The following is a 24606-nucleotide window of genomic DNA, read 5'->3' as shown; positions in this document are numbered from 1 at the left end:
TCTCAGAAATCAAACACGAATGTACAAGAAATGTCATTTTATTTTTCTCTGTCACTAGCTGCCGGGTAGTAACGCGCAATCTCAATCATATTGGAGGTCGCCCCCCTTCTTTTCTCTGGGGTTCCAGAACATTCCAGGGATGGGGTGATGGTGGTGGGAATTCCATATTGCTGAGGCTTTGGGGAAAGGGGACATCCTTAACGTCATCTTCTCACACTGACATCAACTTGTAGCATCGACAAACTGTCCCATCTGACCCTTGGTCCAGTGTCCACACAATTTGTCCACAGGCCCTCGCCTGGTCTGTCACCTCTCAGGTCCTGCTAATGTTCCTCCAGGATGCAACCCATCCGCTCTGAGAAGTACGGGAGACAGAAAACTCTGGGAGGTGGACAAAGGTCCTGTCCACCTGGACACAAGATGCCACTTCTTCTCCTAGAAGCCATTACTTCTTGGTTTGGGGAGCTCACACACTTATTTGGGATTTCAGTACTAACCTAAGGCTCACAGCCTGGGAAAAGGGTCACTCAGCCTCTTGGCTGACACCCGTCCATCTAAGCACCATACTTGGCCTTGCTTCTCTCTCAGCCCAGGGCCGAGGTGGAGGGGAGGGGGACCCATGAGGTATTATTCTTAAATATTAACCTCCATATTAGTTACATAAGAAAAATTATCGTCATTTCACTTATTCAATGCATTATTGTTTACCAAATGCTTTCACCGTTCATCCCATTTTCCCTGGCAATGACCCACTTATACGTGTACAGGTGATCACACCCACTTTGCAGATGAGAAGGCTGAGACCCAGAGTGGACAGATGATTTTCTAATGCCCCACGGCCGGTGGCTGTCAGAGGAGAGAGTTCACGCCCCCACATTTCTGCGTCGAGGCTCAGAACAGAAGGTAGACAAGGCGGTCGCTGATACAGGCGAATCTGAGGCTCCCGAGCCCCCTCCCCTTATCGCAATCCCCTCGAGCTCCCGAGGACAGTGTCCCCGTCCTGAGGGTGGAGGTTAAAGATCCAGAATTGCCCCTGTAGCGTGTGCCACGAAGACAGAGCCCGGAATCTTTACTCGGAGGAGGAAGGAAACGATGCCACGTAAGACTCGGTCTAGGGCAGGGCGTGGCCAGCTGAATACCTGGCCAGACCTGGTCTCTCTCACTACGAGCTACGTATGTGATTCTGGGCAACTTACCAAAACGCCTTATGCCTCAGTTTCTCCATACACAAAGAGAAGGTAGTAACAGAATCTCCCTCGAAAAAGTTTTATGAGAATTAAATGAGACAAAGCGGGTAAAACTTGTCACTCCATCCCTGATGCAGAGTAAACATCGATCAATGCTCGCTAGCAGTATTGAAAGGAGGCTGTGAAAACTCAGACACTACTGTCTCACCCTGTCATTAAGGCCACAGAAAGACACCATGACCCTGCCGGGCTGTGAGTCCCCTCTGATGCTCATCCGGGGAGGCTTCGGGGAAAACCCGACGTGGCTGGTTGGGAATGGGTATAGGACTCAGCGATTTCGGGTAGAAGCCAGCACTACCTTCCCGGTGACAGCCGACCAAAGGCAAACACTCATGACAGGGAGCGACGTGGTCCCGGAGAAGGAGATCAGAGTCACACACGGCTGTGAGGGAACCGGGCAGGCTGGGGCACGTTCCTTCTGGTACAACTTGCCAGGCAGGGAGATGCAGATGACACGTGGCTAGAATGAGCTGCTTGGCTGGGCAGGGGAGTCACCCAGCGTGGCCTTGGGCCAGATGGACACAGAGATGGTGGCATAGGAGGCCCTGAAGGCCAAAGCCAGCACAGTGCTCAAGGCGGGCTGGGGAGCTGCTCTGGGCAACAGGGTCGAAGCCGGAGCCTTAGGGACCAGTCAGAGCAAGTCAGGCGGAAATGAAGGGGACCCGTGTTTATGTGGGTGTAGGAGGGGCTCAGCACCTGACGGAGGCAAGCCGGGGCACAGGGCCCCACGTCTACAAGACACCTGGGTGTTTGAAAGAAAAGCGAGTCCCCCAGTAGTTCCTGTGGGGGAGGGAGGGAGACTGGTTTGAGGTTTTAGGAATTTAGTTTGGGCTTCTTTCTCCCTAAGAAATTGGAATCTAAAAGAACCTCTCAGGTTATTGTTGAAAAATCACCTTGACTAGAAAGATCAGAGGCTGAGACAGATTTGGGCAAATTGAAACTCACCAGAGCGAGGTGGGAGAAACGATTATGGGCAGATCGGCTAATTCAGAAGATAAAGAAGGTGAAGACAAGCACTGTCGGCGAGACACGGAGCTGGACTGTCCCCGTGGTCACTCCCGTCTCCTCGTGCCCCTGACCTTTTCATTTCCTGAAAGGCCAGGACAGCAAGGCCATCGGCCCCTCAGGAACGTTCAGCAAGCGCTTGTCAGACGAAAGAACCCTCGACTGCCATCAAAACCTGAATACCTGAAGGTCACAAGGACCCCCGACAGCTAGTCATTAGGCACTACACAGAGAGAAATCTTCTACAGCACTTTCCTTTTGGCAACATAACTTCAACTTTCTCATTTCGTTCACTTTAGTTTGCTGTTTTATGGTGTCTGCAAGCACCCAGCAAGCCCATGGGTACGCAGCACGAAGAACCGGGAAGCGAGTCCACTGACGCGCAGGCGCGAGACGCCCGGACTGAGACCCGTGTGGCATTTTACAGTCTACGAAGCGCTTTGCTGCGATTCCTGTCTTTCCAGCTTTGGAGGAACCTGAGGGATGTCAAACAAAAGGTCAGTGTCTCTGAGACACAAAAATGACGGTGAGAAATTTATTTAGAGGTGAAACCACAGAGCTACGTGCACGTCCGTGACCTCGCCAAACCCTCATCCTGAGGTTTCCTACCCGGGTCGGTGGAGGACGCAAATTCTCCACCAGTGGAAAAAGTAAAGGAAGAAAAAAGATAAGGGAGAAGCCCAACCGTACACACCGTCTCCAGCGGCTCTTTAAAAGGAGGTGAGCCGGGCGGGACTCAGCTCGCTCCCGAGTGCTGAAGACGCGGACCAGGCGGACCAGGCCGGCGGCCGGACAGGCAGGCCAAGCCTTGGGCACCAGGTGCCTCGCAGCAGTGACTCTGAGAGGACTGAGTGAGGCGTCTCCCGGTCACCGGGGCCTTATGCTGATGCCTTCAGAAGACAGCCCCACTCTCTTCACAGGGTGGGGACAATTAACTCGTGCTCGCAAAGACCTTTTTGACCCTTGTCCAAAGGTGCTCGGCCAGATCTAATGATCCAGCGGGTCAGCTGTCCCTTCTCTCTTGACCCAGCATCCCTGCCCTGGAAGACGGCAAACCGGATAGCTGCTTTGCTGCTGTGGGGTCACCACTGAGTCGCCACTGAGCATCCTCCGGCCGCTGAAGTAGTTTCACTGCCCAGATTGCAAACCCCTGCAGGGAGATGGCCCCTCCTGCACCGTGACTGTGACACCAGACCCGCACCCCGCCCCCGCCCCCAACCCCGCTCACCCCGCGAGGAGGCAGCTGCGAAGGGGTATAATTTGACAAGCTCCTGAACAGCCTCCCACAGCCAGAGGTAGCTCCCCATTCCTTCTCACGGGGGCTGGAAAACCCTCCATTAAAAGTCCTGTCCTTCGGGTCTTCGATGTGGTTCCTAAGAGCGCAGGCTATCGCAGTGGAAAGCGACCTACCTGGTTCTGGTTCCCTCCCTTGGTGTGGTGCTGGCCCTGCTCTTTCTAGCCTGGTGACCTGGGGTGAACTCACTCTCTTTCCTTCTCGTTTTTTGTTGTTTTTTTTTTTTTTTTTTTTTCATCTAAAATGGTGCCACTTAATGCCTGTCTGGCAGGGCTGCTGTGAGGATCAGGCGAGATAATGGATGTGAAAGCCAAGCTTGCAGAAACCTAAGAAGCGTTATTATTACTCAAACGTCAGTCTGGCAGGGCTGGCTAATCCCCAGTAGGGATTCGTTGAAGGCTCCAGGCCCAGCAGGCTCCTGGGATGGGCGGAACGGAGAAGCCTGGGACCACAGTGGGGAGAAAGACTGGAGAGGAGAAGGGAGGGAACCCCTACTGCCAGCGCACCCACTAAAGTTTTGGGGTGAGGAGGGGCTCAGGAGCTTCCACGCTTCCCGGGACAGAGCGCTGTGGGGTACCAGCCGCCAGCCCTGCTCGGCCTTGGCGCCCTCCCTTCCCGTTGCCCAAGGACGTGAGCATTGAGGAGGACCCACTTCGTTCAAGAACCATCGAGAAACACAACACACAGCCATCGCTCGGGTAAGTCGGGCGCAAAGGCCCGGTCTGGGCAGGCGTGGCCCAGTGCATCGGACCAGAGCGGCTGCTTTCTTTGTCAGTTTCCCGAATAATCTCCTCCGCTTTGCTTGACCGAAAGCTCCCACCGCACATCCGGGAGCCTCCCTGCCAAACGCGATCGGGTCCTTGGAGATGAAAGGCACGGCGCAAGCTCTTTTCCATCAACGTGTTGGCACGTGCGTTAATTATCGCAGGGGGGAAAAGGTGGGAGGGCGACGTAGGGATGAGAGGCCGGGAGGGAGGTGACCGCTGGCGAGGGAACCACACACAAGAGCTTCTTCTCGGGGACCCGCGGGCTCCAGGCTCTGTGCTGGGCGCTTTGCATTAAAAGTCTCACGACATTGTGCATTCGGTCTTTGCAATGGCTCTGGGAGGCCACATTCAGGAACGGAAAGACCTTGAGTTTGAGAAGCCAGACGTGGTCGGTGGATTTCGTTCCCGCCCCTGCCGTGCGCCGTGTGATTAGGCTACTAACTGCCTCTCAGTTTCCGTTTCTGCATCCATTACATGCAAAGGCTAACGATGGCCCCCAGGAGACCACGAAGCACCTGGCGGGCTCGCAGCAGGCTTGGTGGCGATAAATGGTGGCTCTGATGTCGCTCTTTACAGAAAAGGATGCTGAAGAGCGGGGAGGCCGGGAAGCCGTCCACGTCATGCGGCTGGTCAACAGCGGGGCTAGATCCGGCTCCCTCCGAAGGACAGGGCTTCTGCTCGAAGGCAGTTACACTCGGACCTCTCACCGCGTCTCCACAGAGCCCCCTGCGCGTCGCCTCCAGTATTTGCGAGCAGGTTCAGGGCGAGGCTCTGGACCCTCGGCGTTTCCCACACAGCACCGTGCACGCCATGGTTGCTGTGAAATAAACGGAAGCATTAGAAGAGCCTGGAAGAGAAGCACCGAGCTGAGTCAAGGTGACTGCGTGACTGGCGTCCACCACGTGCCTGACGGCTTCGAGCGGGGACGTGAGCGTCCTTCCCGCCACGCGAGAGTGGTTTGAACACTTTCCGATGCCGCCTCCATGGTGGGAAGAGGGTCTGTCAGAGGGGACAGAAATCACCTCGAACAGAAAGAGCACAAACCGGGGACACCTAGGACAGTTGCGATGATGAACATGAGGAAGATCAAATGGGATCACGGCCAGGAACAAGCTTTGAAGATGCTAGAGACTCAGAAGAGGAAAGGACCCTGTTTACATTTATAACAGAATCCTGGGTCGGTAGTCGGTGGGTCCTCGTGCCTGCTCGCCCAGGTTGCAGGGGGGACGCAGGGCGAGCGACAGCCGGGACGGGACCCCGTCAATGACACGCATGGGAGCTCGTGGGTTGAGAGAATGAAGCCTGGATCGGTGCCGTCTCCCTGCCCCCAACTGTTTTCTATGCCCAACCCAGGTCCCAAGGGCACAGGTACCCCGTTCCCTTGGCCCCCAGAGGGACCTGACGGAACTTCAGTGAACTACAGATGGGGTTCTGGCCTCCAGGCCCAAGTCCATGGTTACTTCGAACCACCATATTTTTGCTGAAAGGCAAAGTCCCCAGAAGACAGGATTCACTAAGCTGGAGGCCCCTCCACCCCTGCCAAGCCCCGACGCCCAGAAGCCCTCCTCAGTCCAACCTACCTGGCCAGGCATGGGGGTGGTACCGGCCATGTGCCCGTGATTGCAGGCTGAACCAGAGGAGGGCTCCGCTGCACCCCTGCCTGAGCCACAGATCGCAGGAGCCGAAGCCGGGCCACCCGCTGCCTGGCTGCGACAGAGCGGGCCTAATGACGAGCTGTCGATTTGACCCGTCCCTCCATTGTTCAAAACACTGGTTCCTGCCTCATGACTAGGCTCACCCCTTGGAGGCCTCTGGCCCCAGCCTGCAGGGAGAAGTCACTCTGCTCTGACGACAGCTGCAGGGCCCAGGAGAGCCGCTGATTAGGGTCTCGCCCGGCCAAGTGCGACCTGTGACCGTGAGCTCCCTCGCTTATGCCCTGACCCCCTGCACTCTGCCACCTCCCTCGTAAATGGCATTTGACGTCCTCTGTCAGCATAAACAAGAATTGTTCTATTCAAACAGCAGAAACTAACTGGAGGGTGTACTCCGAACAATGCACTGCGCTCACTTCTCGACAGTGGAGTTAGCAAAGACATGTGTGTTCCCTGATGTCCGGGGGTCGGGAGCCTCGTGGGGAGGTGGCAGAGGATGGGAGAGTCAAGTGGCAGCGAAAGCAGTGATCTGGACGCACGTGCTGGTTGAGGAGAGCTACCTGGGCGACATCGTCATGAACCAGGCCTGGACGGGAAGGTGAACAGGAAATGGAACAGGACACAGGGAGATGCCATTTTACCCGCTATGATGGTTAATTTTATGTGTCGACTTGACTAAACTAAGGGATGCCCAGATGGCTGGTAAAACATTGTTTCTGGGCATGTCCATGAGGGTGTTTCTGGAAGAGATTAACATTTCAGTTGATAAACTGAGTAAAGAAGCTCGCTCTCACCCACGGGGCAGGCAGCACTCACCCCGTGAAGGGCCCACATAAAACAGAAAGGCGGAGGAAGGGTGAATTCACTCTCTTTGCCTGAGCTGGGACATCCTTCTGTCCTCTCTTGCCCTCAGACATCGGTGCTCCTGGGCCTCCGGACGCAGACCAGGACTGACACCACCGTCATGCTGGTTCTTGGGCCTCTGGACTCAGACTTACACCATGGGCTCCCCTGGTTCTCAGGCCTTCGGACTTGAACTAAATACCACCACTGGTTTTCCTGATCCTTCCGATTACAGATAGCAGATGGCAGGACTTCTCAGCCCACATGATCACGTGAGCCAATTCCTGAAATAAATGTCTTCTTATATATATATCTCTCTCTCTTTCTGTCTGTCTGTCTGTCCGTCCGTCCGTCCATCCATCCATCCATCCATCCATCCATCCTGTTGGTTCTGTTTCTTTGGAGAACCCTGACTAATATACCCCTATTCAGGTGGCATAAATTAAGAAGTCTGACACTGCCCAGGGAAGATGCAAATGCAGAGATTCTCTCTACCTTTTGATGAGTGTCCAAATTAGTCAACCACTTTGGAGAACAGCTCGACGGCCCCCAGGGGGACAGTCACGGCCATTCCACTTCCAGCTGTATCCCTGAGAAACACTTTCTGCACGTATAAAAATGTTCATAGCAAGACTGTTCAAATGATCATCGACAGAAGATCTGAGACGCACTCACGTGCGATATCACACAGCAGTCAAAATAACAACTACAGCGACCCGATAACACAAATGCTGCTTAGCAACTTAGTATAAGCGAGAAAAATAAGTCCCGAAAGATCGCCTACGGCATGACACTCCCACGAAGAAGGTGAAGACCCTTAAATTTAGTAGGTACATTTTAGGACTCCATATAGGAGAGGTGAAGACAGATAATATAAAAAGGGAAATAAGGAAAGACCGCACGCAGGAGTCAGGGTGGTGGTTACTTTGGAGAAGGGAAGGGAGGAGGGCGTGACGGATGGGTCTCACACCTGGTCCTAAGTCATCACTAAGGCCCTAGATGTCGGGTCCACGGTGGTTTCACAAGCATTTGTTTCACCCCTTTAAAATGTTATATATAACACAGGTAAGTAGATAGGTAGGTAGATAAAGTAGGCAGGGCCATGCATGAACCAATAATAAAAGCGTCATGAGCCAAGAATAAGGATTTAGCCAGTTCTGTGTGTCCGAGGTGCATTAGAATTTTTTTTAAGCGGCGGAGCGTTCGTGGAAGGTAACGCCATGAACGAAGGGGATGAGTCTGGCGCGCTCTGGGGACAGTAAAGGGACTGGACTCGAGAATGTGGAGGGTGACCGAGGAGCACGCTGAGCGCAAGGGGTCTCCGTGCTTTCTCCCGTCCCTCGGGTCGGCAGGTCAGGTGTGGGAGCTTGGAGCTGCCCGAGCCACGTGCCCAGCGCCCCCGGCCCCGAACCTTGCCCTGGCCTCCAGAATCAGAGCGTCCAAGGGCTTCATCCCCCAGGGAACCAGGGCTGGGCGTGAGCAGGAGAGGTCGTGGCTGCGGTCCAGCACTTGCCAGAGCGTTAGGAAGGGGATTTGCCTCCTGTTGCAACTACGTGCCCAGCCCTAATTGGTACCTCTGAATGACAGCCCCTCACTAGAGCAGCCCAAGCGTTCCAGGACTGGAGCAGATGGTAACAGGTCCCAGACCCCACCCGGGTTCTAGAACATTGACCTGGTGTGAAGAAGACAGGACCTTGGATTCGCAATCACTGGGCATTGTTCTGTCAGAGCCCCTGCCCTCCTGGGCTCCAGGACCCGCTCTGCTCTCCCAGCTCAGGCCATACTCCCTGGGCCCTGAGGTCCAACCGCAACCCCCAGAGGACCCCGCCCCCCAGCCCCGCAGGCCTCTGGCAAGTTCTGCAGCCTGAGCTCCTCCCTCAGAGTATGCAGGAGCTTCAGGACGCTCCACACCCCTCCACCCTCACGAACATTCTAAACACCCGCCCAGCCTCGCCTCCGCCCTGCTCCATCCTCAGGGCCAGGCCCCGGCTCAGCTCCCAGGCAAGCCCTCTGGCCTGCCCTGCCCTCGGCCAGTCCTCTCCCGGGGGCCTGCTCCACCAGCCTTTTCCATGCTACCCCTGCATCTTCAGTCTCCTTCCCACCCCTCAGCCTTCACACACTCAGGTCTTGACCAACCTGAGAAAGAAACCTTCCCGTAACCCTCCACAGTGATCACCCAATCTCTCCTTCCCTTTCGGTTCAAGCTTCGTAAAAGCGAAGCCTCCATTCACTGGCCCCCTCGGGTTCCCCTTCTTCCTTACTCCAGCCCTTGCGATGTGAAGCTCACTCCACCCACTCGCCCGCCCGCCCTCCGAAACAGTTCCAAGTCCTCCAGGGTCCTCGTCGTTGCCGAAACATAGTAGGACATTTTCTTCCGTTCCTGTCTTTCCGGCCATCGCTTCCGTGTGCTCCCATATAACCCTCCCCTCGAAGCTCCCTGCTCCCTGGTTTCCATGGTCTCCTGTAGCCTCCCTCTTACCTCTCGGACTGTTCCTTCTTGGACCCTTTCTTTCATTTGCCCCTAAATATCGTAAAGTCTACCGCCCGTTCCTCTTCCCCTCTACTCGGCCTCCTGGGACATTTCACTGGTAGCTGACTCAGCCACCAAACATTTACTGACGGCTCCCTGATCTGTGTCTACAGGTGAGACGCTCCTTCTAACATCCAACTTCCTGTTAGTCATCACTACCTGAGTGGCCTGCAGTCACCTTAAGCTCACGTGTCAAAAACGAAATTCGCCATCTTCCCCCAAAACTTGCATTTCCTCCTCTATTTCTTCACTCAGCGGGGACTATTGTCCCATCTGATCTGGGGTTCACTCTTGATTTCTGCCCCCCGTTCCCCCATCACTGAACCAATCACCAAATCCTACTGATGTTACTCCCTAAATATTTCTTCTCTCCGTTCCTACCATGACCCTAATTTGGGCTTTAGCATCTCTAGCTATTCTTCTGAAGTGGCCTCCTCATCTCTGCATCCTCCCTCCATAGCGAGAGGGTTGTTTCTACAGCCCAGCTCTGGCCACACAGCTCTTCCGCCCCCACCCCCCTCTAGGAGAAGGTTCCAGCTTCTGCACGAGATGGAGAGGGCCCCAGTGATCTTCCCATCTTCACCCTGCTTCCTTCCTCCTGCCCTGCCTTCCTCCCGAGCAGAGCTGTTCATTATAACTGCCCGCTACATCCTATGCACTCATCTCTTGCCGGTCCTGGGGTGCTTCCCTGATTTTGCTCACCCCTCACAACTTAGACGACTGCTCCTCATCCTCTAGACCTCAGTTCAAGGCCACATCCTCCAGGGCACACGGTCTGGCTCCCCGGGGGGTGAGCCCCCTGCCCTAATCCCTGGAGGCCTCTCCAGCACTCTGCTTGTCACATTAGTTTATATCTGCGTGTCTACATGTCTATTTCCCTCACCAGATTTCATCGGGGCGAGGCTTTGCTTGTCTCTCGATGCTGGGCCTCCATCATGAGACCTAGCTCAGTCGGTGTTGCTGGATAGAAAGATGAATGACCTTATAAGGCCCCTTCGAGCTCTGAGGTTTTTTTGTTTCTTGTTTGTCGAGTTTAGAAGTTGCTAAACTTCGAACTTCAAAGGAAGCAGGAGAGAAGCGAAGAAGGCGGGGGAAGGACTTGTAAACTGGAAGTCACGCCCGGTCATTCTCTGCACGCTCTGGAAGAGCCTCCGTTCTGCGTGGCGTGTGGGATGCAAAGTGCTCCCATCCTTTGAAGAAAAACAGCGGAGCGAACACCAAGGTCAGCTACTGACCGTCCTGTACAGTTTTAGGAGACGGGTTTTCATTCTTTTGGCCTCTGTGCCCCGCGTAGTAAATGGAAGTAGCATTTCCATGTCGGATTGATTAATCGAGCAGGCATTTCTCACACTTACGCGGTTCCACATCCCGCGCCATGTGTGGCGATACACTTCCATATGTCAGAAAGCAAACCATGAAAAGCATTTTTTAAAAGAAGAAAACAGAACTACGCACTTATTCTAGCAGCGGAGCAAAGATCAATTTCTGGCTCTTGAAAAACTGACTCTGTCATCAGATAAGATAGATGTGCTTGGAAAATATACAACAAAATTCTATGAAATGTCTATTGAAAGGAAAACAACAGAAAAGGGAAAATATGCCACCGATACAACTGCAAAGAGCTATTAACGAAATTATTTAAATTGGTAGAACTGCGTGGTGCACAGATTCAGACGCCCCTTCAGAAGTAAGCAAAGACGTGGCCCAGGCAGTTCACTCAGCAGCCACTGTCACAGCCCCAGGGAGCCACGGTGTGGCCTGGGGGCTGCCGCAGAGCAGGGACGAGTCTGCGACCACACATCCCGGTTGCTCAATGAGCCGGCATCTGTCCCTTCACAGGTAAAATGGATATAATTATACCTACTTTGCAAGATCCTGATGAGGATAAATTAGAGGGTCTGTCACCACCGTGAGCATTCAAGAAGTGTTATTATTATCATCATCAGAGGGTAAAAATGCACAGCGCTACTGGCAATTAAAGACAGGGAAATTACGACAATTTAAAGGTAATATGGCACATCTATTGAAGCAGCAAAAGGATATCCAAATTCACAGAAAGGTTTGAACAAGAATATTCATAGCAGCCTTATCCATAATTTCCAAGTCCTGGAAAGAGCCCAGGTGTCCATCGGTGAATAAATAAATTGCAGTGTATTCAGGCAATGGAATACTCAGCACTAAAAAGGATGACTCACAGAGACGCAATTATGTGGATGAATCGTGGAATCTCCACGCGGAGTAAAAGAAGCCTTACAAAAAGATTTCATACTGTGCGCTTCCATTTATGTAAAATCATAGAACTCTAGAAAAAGCTAATCCACCAGAGAAAAAACTCAAAACAGTGATGGCTCCTGGAGGGAGGATGGGGTGGGGGATGGATGGGGAAGTCACGAGCGGGTTTCCTGGAGTGACAGGACATGAGCTTGCACGTGCGTTTGTCAAAACTCAGCCAAGGTGCGCTTAAGATCTGTGCATTTATTGTATGTAAAATTTACCTCCCAAGGGAAAACTGTAAACAAATATTGAAAACTGTAAACAAACAATGATGCGTGCACTGAAGTGTTTGAGAGGACGTGTACCTGTGTCTGCAACTTACTTTGAAAGATGTAAAAAGACATTTTATTGGATGGCTGGACGGGTGGCTATGTGATTAAGGAAATATAGTGAGATGTTAAGGGTAGAATTTCGGTAGTGAGTGTTCACGGCAAAATCATTTCAACTTTTCTATATGTTTGAAATTCTTGTAATAAAATATAAGGACAAAAAAGGACATTTGTAGGATATTCGCAAAATGCTGAATTCATGCTACGTTGACCCCGAAAATATTGTATTGATCTTTCTGTGGAGCATTCCGGCCATATGCACATATTTTGACCCAGTAATTCTACTCTGGGTAATATATCCCAATGAAATAACTGTAAAATGAGAGGGGAAATATGTAAAAAAAAAAATAGTTCATTTTAAAACTGTGTACAATAGCAAATAAACAGGGACTGGCGCACATGCCCACTAGTGGAAGGATGGCAAAGTATATGATGGTACATTCACCCGAAACGCAGTAAATTATTAAAATGACAATTATCAGTCAAATGCACTATTCCCACACCTGAACTCTATATGTGAGAAACTGGCAAGCAAAACGAGTAGAACCCACATTAACGAGTTCTCACTGATGAATATTGTACGTGAGTATTCACTCCTCTTCAGCAAACGTGTATTTAGCCCTTCCCTGCACAGAGCCCAGGGCAATCGGCGACAGAAAAGGCTCAGGGCCAGCCCCGTGGACCTCAGTCTTGGGAGGGGTCATGGACTTGCAAGCAGATGGTAACAAAGCAGCGAGACCAGCACGCTAACAGGCGTGAAGAGGGCGTCCAGACTCGCTGATGAATTTTTAGAAGACACTTAAATGATAAGAATCGAGTTCACCTTTCTGCACGAGGCACTTGGCACGTGTCATCTCTCCCTTTATGGTCACAATGGCCCCGTGAGCAAAGCTTTATTTTTCTCATTTTACAAACGTGGAAACCAAGGATCCAATCACTAACTTGACCAGTGTGACAGAGTTAATAAGGGTCAGTTTTTCTCAGAGAATAAACAGCATTCTTTTAGGTTTTAGCTTTTAGACAAAAACTATCTTGAATCGATCCTATTTTCAAATGAAGACTTTTTGTTACTGTAAAAATGGCGACCTTTCATTTTCTAGGTTCTCAGGAAGCAAGATGCTTACAACCCGGACAACAGGTGAATTTTAATTAATTGATTTTTCCCCCCTGTTTTTAATCCTACAGCTTATAAATAACATTGGCAGTGAGTGGCTCGGATTTATTTTTGCCACCTCCAGGAGAACTTGGGCTCGGTGTGACCTCCTGGGGACCAAGCTTATTAATCAGAATTGTTGAGTGGCGAAACCAGGCTCAGAAGGACAGGAGATGTCCTGGGGTCCTCTGCCTGGCACCTCCAAGCTGGCACAGGTGCAAGTCTGCAGCCCGGCTTTCCTGAGCCCGCCCTCATTGCCCTGGCCGGCTGCTGTCTTGGCCCTGGGAGGATGGTCCATTGGGGACAGGAAGGGCAGAGAGTGGGCAGGGCTGTGGGGGACCAGACACCACTCCAGGGTGAAGATCGGCTTCGTGTTTAGGGTTAAGTACAGCCCCAAACCGGTTTCTTGGGGACCTGGGTTCTGCCACCTTGTCCCCAGCACATGACCTCCACGGTCATTGTGAGGGAGGAGGAAGGACATGGACAGTCCCTCGGAGGGGTATGACCGGGCCCGGAAGCGGCAGGCAGAACGCTCGGCTGTCTCCTGTGGGCCAGAATGCAGCCGGACTGCCCTGCTCTAACTGCAAAAAAAAAAAAGTCTTGGGCGCCAAGGGAGAAAAAAGGGGGTTGTGAGCATCTGGCCAGCTTCTCCCACCCCCACCGAGAGCCGCCCTCTTTTAAAGGGCGACCTGTCCCAACCCCGACACACCTAATCCCCCTGACCTCGTTCACGCTCTGTTTTTCTTTTCCATGGCCCTTATTTTAAATACACCACAGCTACTCATTCACTGTGCTGCTGTCGGCCCTCTCCCGCAAGCCCCTCTGCCAGATCGGGGGCTCTGGTCAGCTTTGTCCACAATTTGCAGGAGCGCCCACGTGTGGCAGACGTAGCTCCTGGCACTGAGTAAGTGCCAGCGTGCTTCCCACACCTTCTCTGTCCTGCTGCATCTGTCCCCTGTCGCCTACCTGCCCACAGCCTGCTCATCCCTCAAAATCCAGCCACGATCCTCCTCCATGTTGAAGCCCGCCCGCCCGCCCGCAGAGCGGACTGTGCTCTCCCCTGTGGCACGGTCTCACCTCGTGCCAAATTCTGCCGTGTGCTCATCCCGCACTTCACAGCCGCCTTCCCTGAGAAACAGTGAGCTCCATCGAGACCTGGCCACATTTAAGACTTCGTGGGGTCAGTCGAATGAATGAATGAATGAATGAATGAATGAATACCTGGACAGGCCAACCTATCTTTCACCATTTTGACAGTCTTTAAAATGCATGAAGTCTGAATATGGATTGGGTAGTAGATGACATTGTGACATTCGTTAGGCGTGAAAACGGCATTAGAGTTACATAACGTACAGGTGTACACGTCATTAAGCAATACAACCTGAATTACTTACAGGTGAACTAAGAAGATGTATGAGATTCGCCTTAAAATAAAATTAAAGTCTGCTGGGTTAGGAGGATAAATTAAACAAGACGGAAAAGTGTTAATAACTATTGAAGTTGGGTGATGAGTACATAGGTATTCATTACACTGTTTTCTTGACCTCGTGTATCTTTGAAATTTCTGTAATAAAAATAAAAAGCAAATGAAGTGATGAGGACATCGGTACGCTGCTCAGTTCCTCAGATGCTGCCCCACCCTCCGCCAGGTCCAGATGTAACATCTCACCTTTCTGGTTCTGACCGAAAGTCGTCAGGGTAAGGAAAATGTAGATGTGTAGTGATTAAAACCTGAAACCTGGAAGGCCAGCCTACACAACTTGTCCCATTTCCCAGGCTGTGTGTCGCCACCCGCTAAGGAATGAGGACAGATGTGTTCATACACAGGGAGGACGAACTGCTCAAGATTATCACCATTCTTCTAGAGCAGAGGTCCCCAAGCCCCAGGCTGTGGACCGGTACTGGTCTGTGGCCTGTTAGGAACTGAGCCACACAGCTGGAGGTGAGCAGCTGTTGCACAAAGCTTCATCTGTACCTGTAGCCGCTGCCCAGCACCAGCATCACCGCCTCAGCTCCGCCTCAGGTCATCAGGCGTTAGATGCTCACGGTTCCCTGGTGACGAAAAGGTTGGGGACCACCGCTCTAGAGCATCTCGGCTGGCAAGGGGTCTTACAAAAAGAATTTGACTCCTTTGTAAAAGGAATCCATGAATCATAGGTTGAGTGACTTTCCCAAACTCACACAGAGAAATAGCAACGCCAACTGAAACCTGGGGTTCCTTGAGCCAGCTTTTCCCCTCCCCCAGGTCCCCAATCTGTCTGTAAAGAGTGTGTCTTGAACATCTTTCACACATTTTCCGCTATCTACACCCATCAGAGATGCAGTCCTAGAAAATAAACCCATGTGTGCACTGGTTAGGTGGATAAATATAAAATAATTGAATGCGGCTCAGACGTGCAACACAACTCACTAAAATTCCTCAAGGTAAAATTCAGAATCCTTCAGAAACCCACGCGTTTGTGGAGCTGTGGAGCAGGATCACTTGCAGGACAGATGCATCCAATGGAAAAGCAGATTCAGCTCCCTCCTCCTTTGCCTCCTGCCCACAGGCCAGGTGAGACTAGAAAGATAGCCCAGCTCTGTTCTGAGGTAAACGGTTAGCACTTACTGACTCTCTACCATCTCCAGGCACTTGGTATTTATCATCCGATGCTCTCGACAATCCCACAAAGAAGAATTATCATCCTTATCCACAGAAAAAGAGAACGAGGCTCAGGGGGGTGAGTGGCCTGTCGAAGGCCTTGCACCTACTGTCTGACCCACGGTTTGAACCAAGTTTATCCAGTTCACAGCTCTTCCTCTTTCCACTCTGCGGAGCTGGGTTTGAGGAATCTGAATGACTCTGGCCAAATCAGGATCGTGCCCAAAGACCCAGAGACACCTGTCGTCCCAAAACAGAACAGCGGGCAGTGAAAGGTGGAATGGCTCATCTGCTCAGCTCTCTGGTCCAGGTGTCTGGCAGACACTCCGCACTACATAGGTTCAGGGGCCATTCCAGGACGGCCTCGGGGGAAATGGGAAGGCATCCTGCCGGCTGACTCATCCATGGCGTGATTCCATATTCACTTTCCAAGGCACACTGTGCTGATCTGACTCCTGAACTCAAACTGCCTTGAACTTCTCTCACCTGTATCTGTCACCAGCTCAGCAAAGAGGACCCAGGAGAGGAGGAGAGAGAGGTCAATGACCTGTCTGTCACTCCTCCCCTCCAAGAACAGCTTTCTGTTTCACCTTCCCAGCTCTCCTCCGAGCCTGTTTTTTTGATTAGCACCCCCTCTCCACCCTCGCTCCATCCTGACACAGCAAGACACATGCACGTGTGTGTACACAGACACGCACATACACACAAGGCCATATTCCCCAGATCTGCTTTACAGACGAGAAACCAGAGCCCAAGCAGGCTTATATTTTCCTCCGTGTCATCTACAAGAGGCCTCCAGAGATCATATTTGGCTCCCAGAATAGAATCATATAAAAGTAAAGGACAGAGGAAAACACACGTCCACACAAAAATCTTCGCACGACTGTTCAGACAGCAGAAATAGCCTCGGCGCCCATCAACTGATGAACCGATGAACGAGTGTGGTCTATCCATACCATGGAATATTACTCAGCTTTCAAAAAGAATGAAGTTCTGCCGCAGGCTACGACGTGGATGAACCTTGAAAATACCCTGCAGAGTGGAAGAGGCCACATACTACATGATTCTCATATGAAATGTCCAGAATAGGCAAATCTACAGTGATTAAATATAGTAAAAACCATTGAATTGTACACTTTAAATAGGTCGATTGTATAGTACGTGAATTTTATCACAAAAAGCTGTTACCCAAGTTAATAAACACATGATAAAATTTCCCAGACTTCTAAGGAGACTGCACAGCCACCTGCCGTCTGTCCAGGACAGGTCACTTTAAGAAGACTCAAGAAACACAAGAAGCTAAAATTCACGAAACTGGCTAGATAATCTGGCAGAGTGACTTAAAATAAAAACCCACTGGTGGCCCAGATGAAGGAACACCTTGAACATCGGCATGCAGAAGTGTCCATCACAGGTGACAGGACCCGAGACAGGACTACCAGAGGGCCCTCGGCCCCAGGCTAACTCTGTCCCCTCCCAGTCATGACATGTGGGCAGGTCCCTGACGTCAGAGCCTCATCTGAGGAGATGAGGAGAGAGAGGTAATAGGAGTCTGGTGCAAATTAGATTAACTCCACGCTCATAGCGTGTGGTCTAAAAGGTGTCTGTGATCATGATGATTGTACCATCAACAGGGAGACCGGAATAGTCCAACCTGGCCAACCAGAGGAAAGCACCGCGTATGCCCTAAGACATGCGATTCAGCCTTCCAAGCATCCTCAGCGGGGATTTTCCAGGCTCGTCCCCAAAGTGAGCAGGCTCTCTCCTCCTGTCGTAGGAAACTCAGAGCAGCAGAGTCCAGCCAGCAGTGGCACAAGACATCAGACAGTGCGTTGGAGGACACGCCGTGCCGATCCATCACTCACGCGGCCTTGCCTGTGACCTTTCCCGCTGCTTTCTCCCGTTATCAACCATCAATTATGCACTGAATCTGTAGTGAGTGCAAGACGCTGCACGGCGTTCCACACTCTCAAGGAACTCATAGCGATTCTGGGGGTTAGGCAGAGCTGTTATTTGCATGCCCGTGTTACAGATGGAGAAACTGAGGCCCAGAGAGGCTAAGTGACCCTGTCAAGGTCTCATAGCTGTCGTAGGTGCCAGAAACATCAAGACTACAGACTAACAAGGCCTGGATGCCGGCTCCAAAGTGTTTTCCACTGGCTCTGAGTTCTCTCTTTAAGACACAAGAGGGTGGGTTTACGACCATTAGTGACACCCCCTGTGACACTGAGGCACCTAGGACACTCATCATCACCTGCTATGTAATTTGCAGGAACAAGCACAACATGAAAATGCAGGACACCTTGTTCCAAAATCATGAAGAATTTCAGAATGGCAACAGCAGGGCATAAACCAAGCTCAGGGTTCTTCTCAGCACAGGTCCCCAAATGACGGCACAGGCCCCATCCCCTGAAGCCAAGCCTGCCCCTGTCCCACAAACACCCAGCTCGACAGAGCAGACACTATCCCTGAGCAGCTCCAACGAGGAGGGAGTCCTCCTGCCAGGCTGTGAGCTCTCCAGACCCCGGCGTCCAGCCACCAGCCCTGTGGAAACAGACCCCGCGGGCCAGCTGACCCAGCGTCCTTCCGCGCTTCCGACTCCGCAGATGTGCGAGTCTCTTGGCTGACATTGCAGCCGCCTTCTCCGCATGAGAAGCTGCAGCTCGCTTGCCAAGGTTCAGGGCAGTGACACACAGACCCAGCAACACTCCCAGGCAGAAGGGACGGGCGCCGAGAGGGGAAGGATCCACTCTGAGCTGGAGTGCTGTTTGTCAGGCTGCAGGGCTCTGTCCGTCTGATGCGACTGCTTTCTCTCAGTTTATAGCTGTCCTGCAGCGAACAAGACGCCGCACCAACAGCTAGCTAATCTTTCTCTCCATCCATCATGCGTGTCTAATTTTTTCTGAATAATTGGTACATAGGAACGGCAGACAAGCTAGAAACTACTGGAACTTCAAGAATCAGAAAGATAATTTGGTATTAATTAGCCATCAGAGGCAGGTAGCAGTGAATCACTCAATGGATGAGCTGTGAGATTCATCAGGTCATAGTCTCTGTTAGTGCTTGAATTGCATCCCCTAAAAAAAAAAAAGCATGTTGCATTCCTCACCCCCAGTACGGGAGAAGGTGATGTGATTTGGAAGGAAGTTTGTTACAGATGTAACTAAGGTCATACTGAAACATAACATGAACCTTGGACCATGTTATGTTTCACTATGACCTTAGTCTCTGGGGTCTCTGGGGTCCCTCCCATCTCTACGTTTCTCTAACGCTAACCTCGATCACAGTCCCAACTGGTTCCCAGAAACAAAATCCTTCACTCGGGTCAAATGCAGTTCTTCCTGCTGTACCTTCATTCAGGGAGATTTCTACACCCCAGAAATCTGAGACGACATTCTCTGAAATGTCTGTCAATAACCCTCTTAAATATTCCCTCGGCCTCGTGAGAGAGGGCAGGCGTCATGATCCGCATTGGACAGAGATGGAAAGCGAGGCTCGGGGTAACTGACAACTAGCCCACGGACACAGCGTCCATGAACGGAAGAAGCACCTCCGTGTCACCAAACTGGGGGAACCGTTAGCATGTCAGCACAGGCCGTGTGCCCGGGAACGGGGCCCGCAGTGGACGCCCGCTACAAGAGGAAAGGTACCCAGGCGATCTGACCACCTGCCTCGGATGAGCTCACCTACAGTGCTGACACCTGTTTCCTCTTTCCCCAGGAGGACAAGCCTCCGCCAGCTCTGCATCTTTAAAGTCTGCACCGAACGAATCTGAGGAATGTTCTAGCACAGCCAGACATTAATTTCTTTACAGTGGGATTTCAGCGCTTTGTTTCAGTCACGAGTCAGAAGCCCCGTAAAGAAGGAACGAGAAGCTTGCAAGATGTTTGGGGGACCTTGACGTCGATTCTGTGGCAGTAGTCACTTAACATCACTACAACACGCCGAAGCGCACCCCCTCGGGCCCTAAGCTGATTCCCAGGCTGGCATGGCCAGGGCCTCCGTCTGAGCAGGCCGCAGCAGCGCTCACCACATAGTCCTGCAGACGTGTAGTGGGTGTGCCTGCTGCTCGCCTTTGCCCAATGGCACCCCCAACCCTGACCAGACCAACCTCGAGAAAGCCAGTCTGCAATAAGATCCGGCATGGCCATGCTTCTCTGGTGCAGTAAAGGCTACGCCGGGCCATAGGTCATCAGACAGTACCCCACACCACCCCCACAGCCTTTGGGGAGCAAGCCTGCTCTTCTGGAATATGCTTCAGAGACCTGAGCACTTAACACTCACCTGGCCCAGTGGACATCAACACTTTGCAGTTTACACCTGTGCGCACATGCGCACACACACACACGCACACTCACCCTGCTCAGGGTATGAAATGTGGTCACGTTCCTCTTTTCAGATCGACTTGTCTCTCGCTGAGCTGTCTCGAAGTCCGCCCTCAGAATAACTCTAAGACACGCGCCCAACCCCAGTGGATGCTCTCCCAGACATCATCCGAGGACCCACATGTGGCCACTGCCAGGGATTGTCACCGTTAAAAGAAGGTGACCCAGCCCCTACTTCAAGGCCAGTGGCCTGAGCCAGCTCACAGTGCCTCTGGGCAGTACTGACCCCCATTTCTCCCTGAAATCTGCTGTGGCTCTCTGCCTGAGCCGGGGCCCCCAACACCAAGCCACCTGGTCACAGAGCACTGCCCGCTGACCAGCCCTCCGAGGTGGTCCCAATCTCAGCCCACCCTGTGGTCAGAACCACCCCCCTGACCCCCAGTTGGGGTCGGGGACCACAGCAAATCTCCCTCTCTGGGCTTCAAAGCCCCACCCCCAATTTTCTGTGCAGGGAGCAACGAGGTTTCTTTTAGGGGAAAACTGCCATTCCATATTGTTTTGAGAACCTAAATGAGAGCTGTGAGGTTGAAAGCATATTTTATTGTCAATCTTTCTAATTGACATGAGAATCTTGCACCCCAGCTGGACTTGTTACCTGTTAGAGGTGGGCTAAGGTTTCGTCCACATGTGACCAAAAAAAATGCCGGGAGGATGGAGATCCAGACTCTGCCTATGGGACCTGTGGCGAAGCTGTGCCTTTGTGGGCCCCTGGGCCCTGAACTCAGAGCCACAAACTGGCAGTGCCTATGTGCTGGTCACACACATATATGTACACACACGCATACCAGTGTGCACGCATACATGTGTGTACGTGCAAATCACACACATGCACATGCATGAATACCAGTGTATTTTTACATATACATATGCATGATTATATTATATATTTTTTAGATACATACACTGATTTTATCTGTACACGAACACATGCTGGTATGAGTATGCGTGTTTACATACTGTAATGCATGTATCTGTATATGTATGCATACAGTGTAATGTGTATGTATTGGTGTGCACATATACGTAGATATTGGTGTATATGTGCGCACGTATATGTATTTATGGTATGTGCACGTGTTTGCAGGTATGTACCTACATGTGTTACTGGCATGCGCACACGCACACACACACACACGCGCGCACACACACACGCAGAGGGTCACATCCTCTCATTCCTGGGCCCCACCCCTGCCTGAACTTAATTCTCATGTAGAGGTAGGGCTCTGGCCCCGCAGCGCCACCTCCTGGTCACCTTGTGTTCCTGGCAGAACCCAACTGGCCACCAGCACCCTGGGGGACGAGGAACCTGAGGGGAGACCCCGGGGAGACTGAGGCTCTGAAGGAGGCCCCCAGGGGCACGGGGCTGTCAGATGACCCCAGAAGCCACCTGCAACTCTAGAGATGGACTCAAAAGAGCTGGAACCCTCAAGAAGTCAGTGAGTCTGGGCAAGCGGGGAAGTCTGAACCACAAGGAAATGTGGAATCTAGTATCCTCGAGAGGGGCGGGAGAGGCACCCGGGGAAGACAGGCCAAGAGGGCACTGGCCTGGCCCCAGCCTCTCACGCAGCCCCATCCCCCGCCCGGCCGGGCCTCTGAACCAGACACAGCTCAGGGAGAGCTCCCCTTGCAGGCTGGAGGGCTGGTGGGGTGATGACCCAGGGGGAAGAGATGCCCAGGGCTCAGGGGAATGAGCTGGCCCCTGGGCACTCTGGAATAGAAGAGTTTTAGAAGAATCAAGCCAGAGAACCAGACCCTCGAGGTGTGAAAAGTGTCTCCCATGGGGCTGACTGGAGCGGGCGGGCGGTCACAGCCGGCAGAGCTGGAGGGTAGAGCACCCTGGTTCCACCAGCTCCCACAGCCAGTCCATCGGCGAGCACCCGCCTCGCCGGCCGCAGGTGCCCACCCCGGCCTGTTCCGACTCACCTCGACCGGCTCCTGCTTTCTCAGCGTCCTCATTCTGCCTTCGGGTCAGTCCCAGGTAAGGCCCCCATCCGTCTACACACAGCTGCATCTCCTGGAAGGTGAGTCCAGGCTGGCATTCTTCCCCACTCTTCCCGACCAGGCTGCCACATAAAACAAGGGCGCTGATGCCTACCTTGCCAGGTCGCGGTGCGGATGAGAGAGAATTAAGCAGGACGCTTGGTACCACGACGGTTTCCAGACATGGGACCTCCAGCAGGCTGCCTCAGAATCTCCCGGGGAATCTTTTAGTCCAACGCAGATTCCTGCACGCCAGGCGGGAGAGTCTGACTGAGCTCACCTGTGCCGTTTCAGGTGCACCTGCTCCGCGTCTTCGGCCTCATGCTTAGGCCAGAGAAAACCATCTCGTTTCCCAAATGCACCATAGGACTTCTTCCGACTGTGGCTCTGTACGTACGGTTCACCTGTCCAGAGTCCCCTTGCCCTTGGTCTCTGGAAAATTCCTGCTCGTCCTCCAAAACCCAGCCAAAATGTCTCCTCATAGGTGAAGCATTCTTCACCCCCACTTCCCAGGTCTCCCCCTCTTCGTCTGACCAGTTATTACATCAACGAGAAGTATAATTACCTTCCTTTTAGTGAATCTCTATTATGTACTTTCACATAGTATGTCTTTTTCAAACAACCAGGGACGAATGATTAACCCACTTTCCTGTTTACATAGGATAAAGCTAAGCCTCCAACAGCTTAAGCAGCCCACTCCAGGTCCCACAGCTGACAAGGGACAGAGCGTCCTCATTCAGGACTCAAACCCCAGGTATGTCTAGTTCCTGTGATTTTTGTCTTGGCTCTGTCTCCTTCTACAGGGGGTCAGGGACCGTGTCCCATCCATCTGTGGTTGTCATCGGCCAGCACGACTCCTGGTACACGAACAGTAGGAATCCATAAATGTTGGTCACTATCTCCCAGGCCCACACCTGCTTCCATCACACCAGGCTTTCTCCGGGCTGCGTGAGAGGCGGAGTTGGGAGCGTGTGTCCGCAGAGGTGACGCGTGTGTCCACGGAGGTGACGCGTGTGTCCACGGAGGTGAGTGCAGGAAACCAGACCGCTGTCGCCCAAGGAAGAAGCCTCCTCCTTCCTCGGGGCGCAGCACTCGCGTCCAGCAGCAGATGGCGCTGCTGCACCATTCGGGGTCTGGTGCTGTCCCGCAAGGCGCGACACCAAGAAGTCATCTGGATCAGAATCTGCGATCGGAGTTCACGGATGAAGGGATGAGTGCAGACGACACAAGGAAAATACAGAGCGCACAAAACTGATACTAAGCGCCTCCCTCCTCCTTGGGGGGAAAATATCCTCGCACCTCGGGTGGCCGTCGACTTGCTGTGGCTGCGAGGGGACTCGGCGTGGCTCTGCTCTCTTGCTGGGGAAAAGCTGCCCAAAGGGTGGCGTTTACCCAGCAACAACGGAGCCGCACTCAAGTGTCCTCTGTGCCGCAGGCCCTGTGCTGAGGAGAAGGGGACCCCAGTGTTCGGCCCCGCGCATGGCATCGGGGTCCCCCCCAGAGCAAGCCTCGGTGACAGAGTCGTGCACAGATTGCACACATGTACTTACATTTTTCCAAGCCCAAATGTGGCGCACGTCACCTGTACCAGATGCAAACTGCTTCCGGGGAGGGCGGCTGTGGGACCACCATGGTGGCGTTTCTGTGCTGATGGCCTGGAGACCTACACGCAGGTGGCCAAGGGCAGAGAGGGGTGGGGGCGGGCCACGGACGAGGGCCTTTTGAGGGAGCCGGGGTCTCTTCCTCTCACAGAAGCCCCTCCTGCACGAAGGGGCCAGAGCGAAGCCCCTTCCTCCACCCAGAGCCTCCTGCTCCTCTCTCCCCCGGCGCCCACTCCTTGGAAACCTCATCCAAACCCACGGCCTGAGAATCTATCAACGACGCCTCCAAGACGCCATTACCGCAGGTACAGCCGCAAATAAACAAGTGGTTTGTGGTCGTTGCCCAAGGCCACACGCGCAGTAAAAATCACGCAGATCCGCACACACATGCGACACACGAAACCGTGAAATCTGAATGGGCCTGTGGATCGCACCGAGGTCAGCTCGCTGGCCTTGAGACTGTACGGGGTAAAGCTGGACGAGGGTTACACGGGACCTAATTGTGCATTTTTTACAACTTTTACAACTTCCTGTGTGTGACTCTGTAATTACTTTTTAACGTTTTTTTAGTTGTCCAGCCCACACTTCTGTCCTGTACTCCAGGCTCGTGGTCCAACCACTTTTTCCCAAAGCAGATTCCCACAGCTTCCCCAAACTGGCAGGCCAAGGGGCTCCACAACCCCCACCCACGGGCTCCCCCTAGTTCCCAGCTAGACAGAGAATTCGTTTAGGTGGTGACAGTCTCTCTCCTTGACCTGCCTCTAGTCAGGCTCCTCCAAGCCTCGAGGCCTTGACCTTGATGTTTGCCCTTGTCAGGCCTGCATTGCCCAGTTTTAGCCAGAGTCCTAAGTCAGCTTAGAAAAAACCTCACCCTGATTATTGATATCTGATCAAATTCCTCATTC

This window comes from Pteropus medius, unplaced genomic scaffold (genome assembly GCF_902729225.1).
Source record: "Pteropus medius unplaced genomic scaffold, Ma_sr-lr_union100, whole genome shotgun sequence".
NCBI lineage: Eukaryota > Metazoa > Chordata > Mammalia > Chiroptera > Pteropodidae > Pteropus > Pteropus medius.
Note: the sequence above shows the minus strand (reverse complement) of the source record.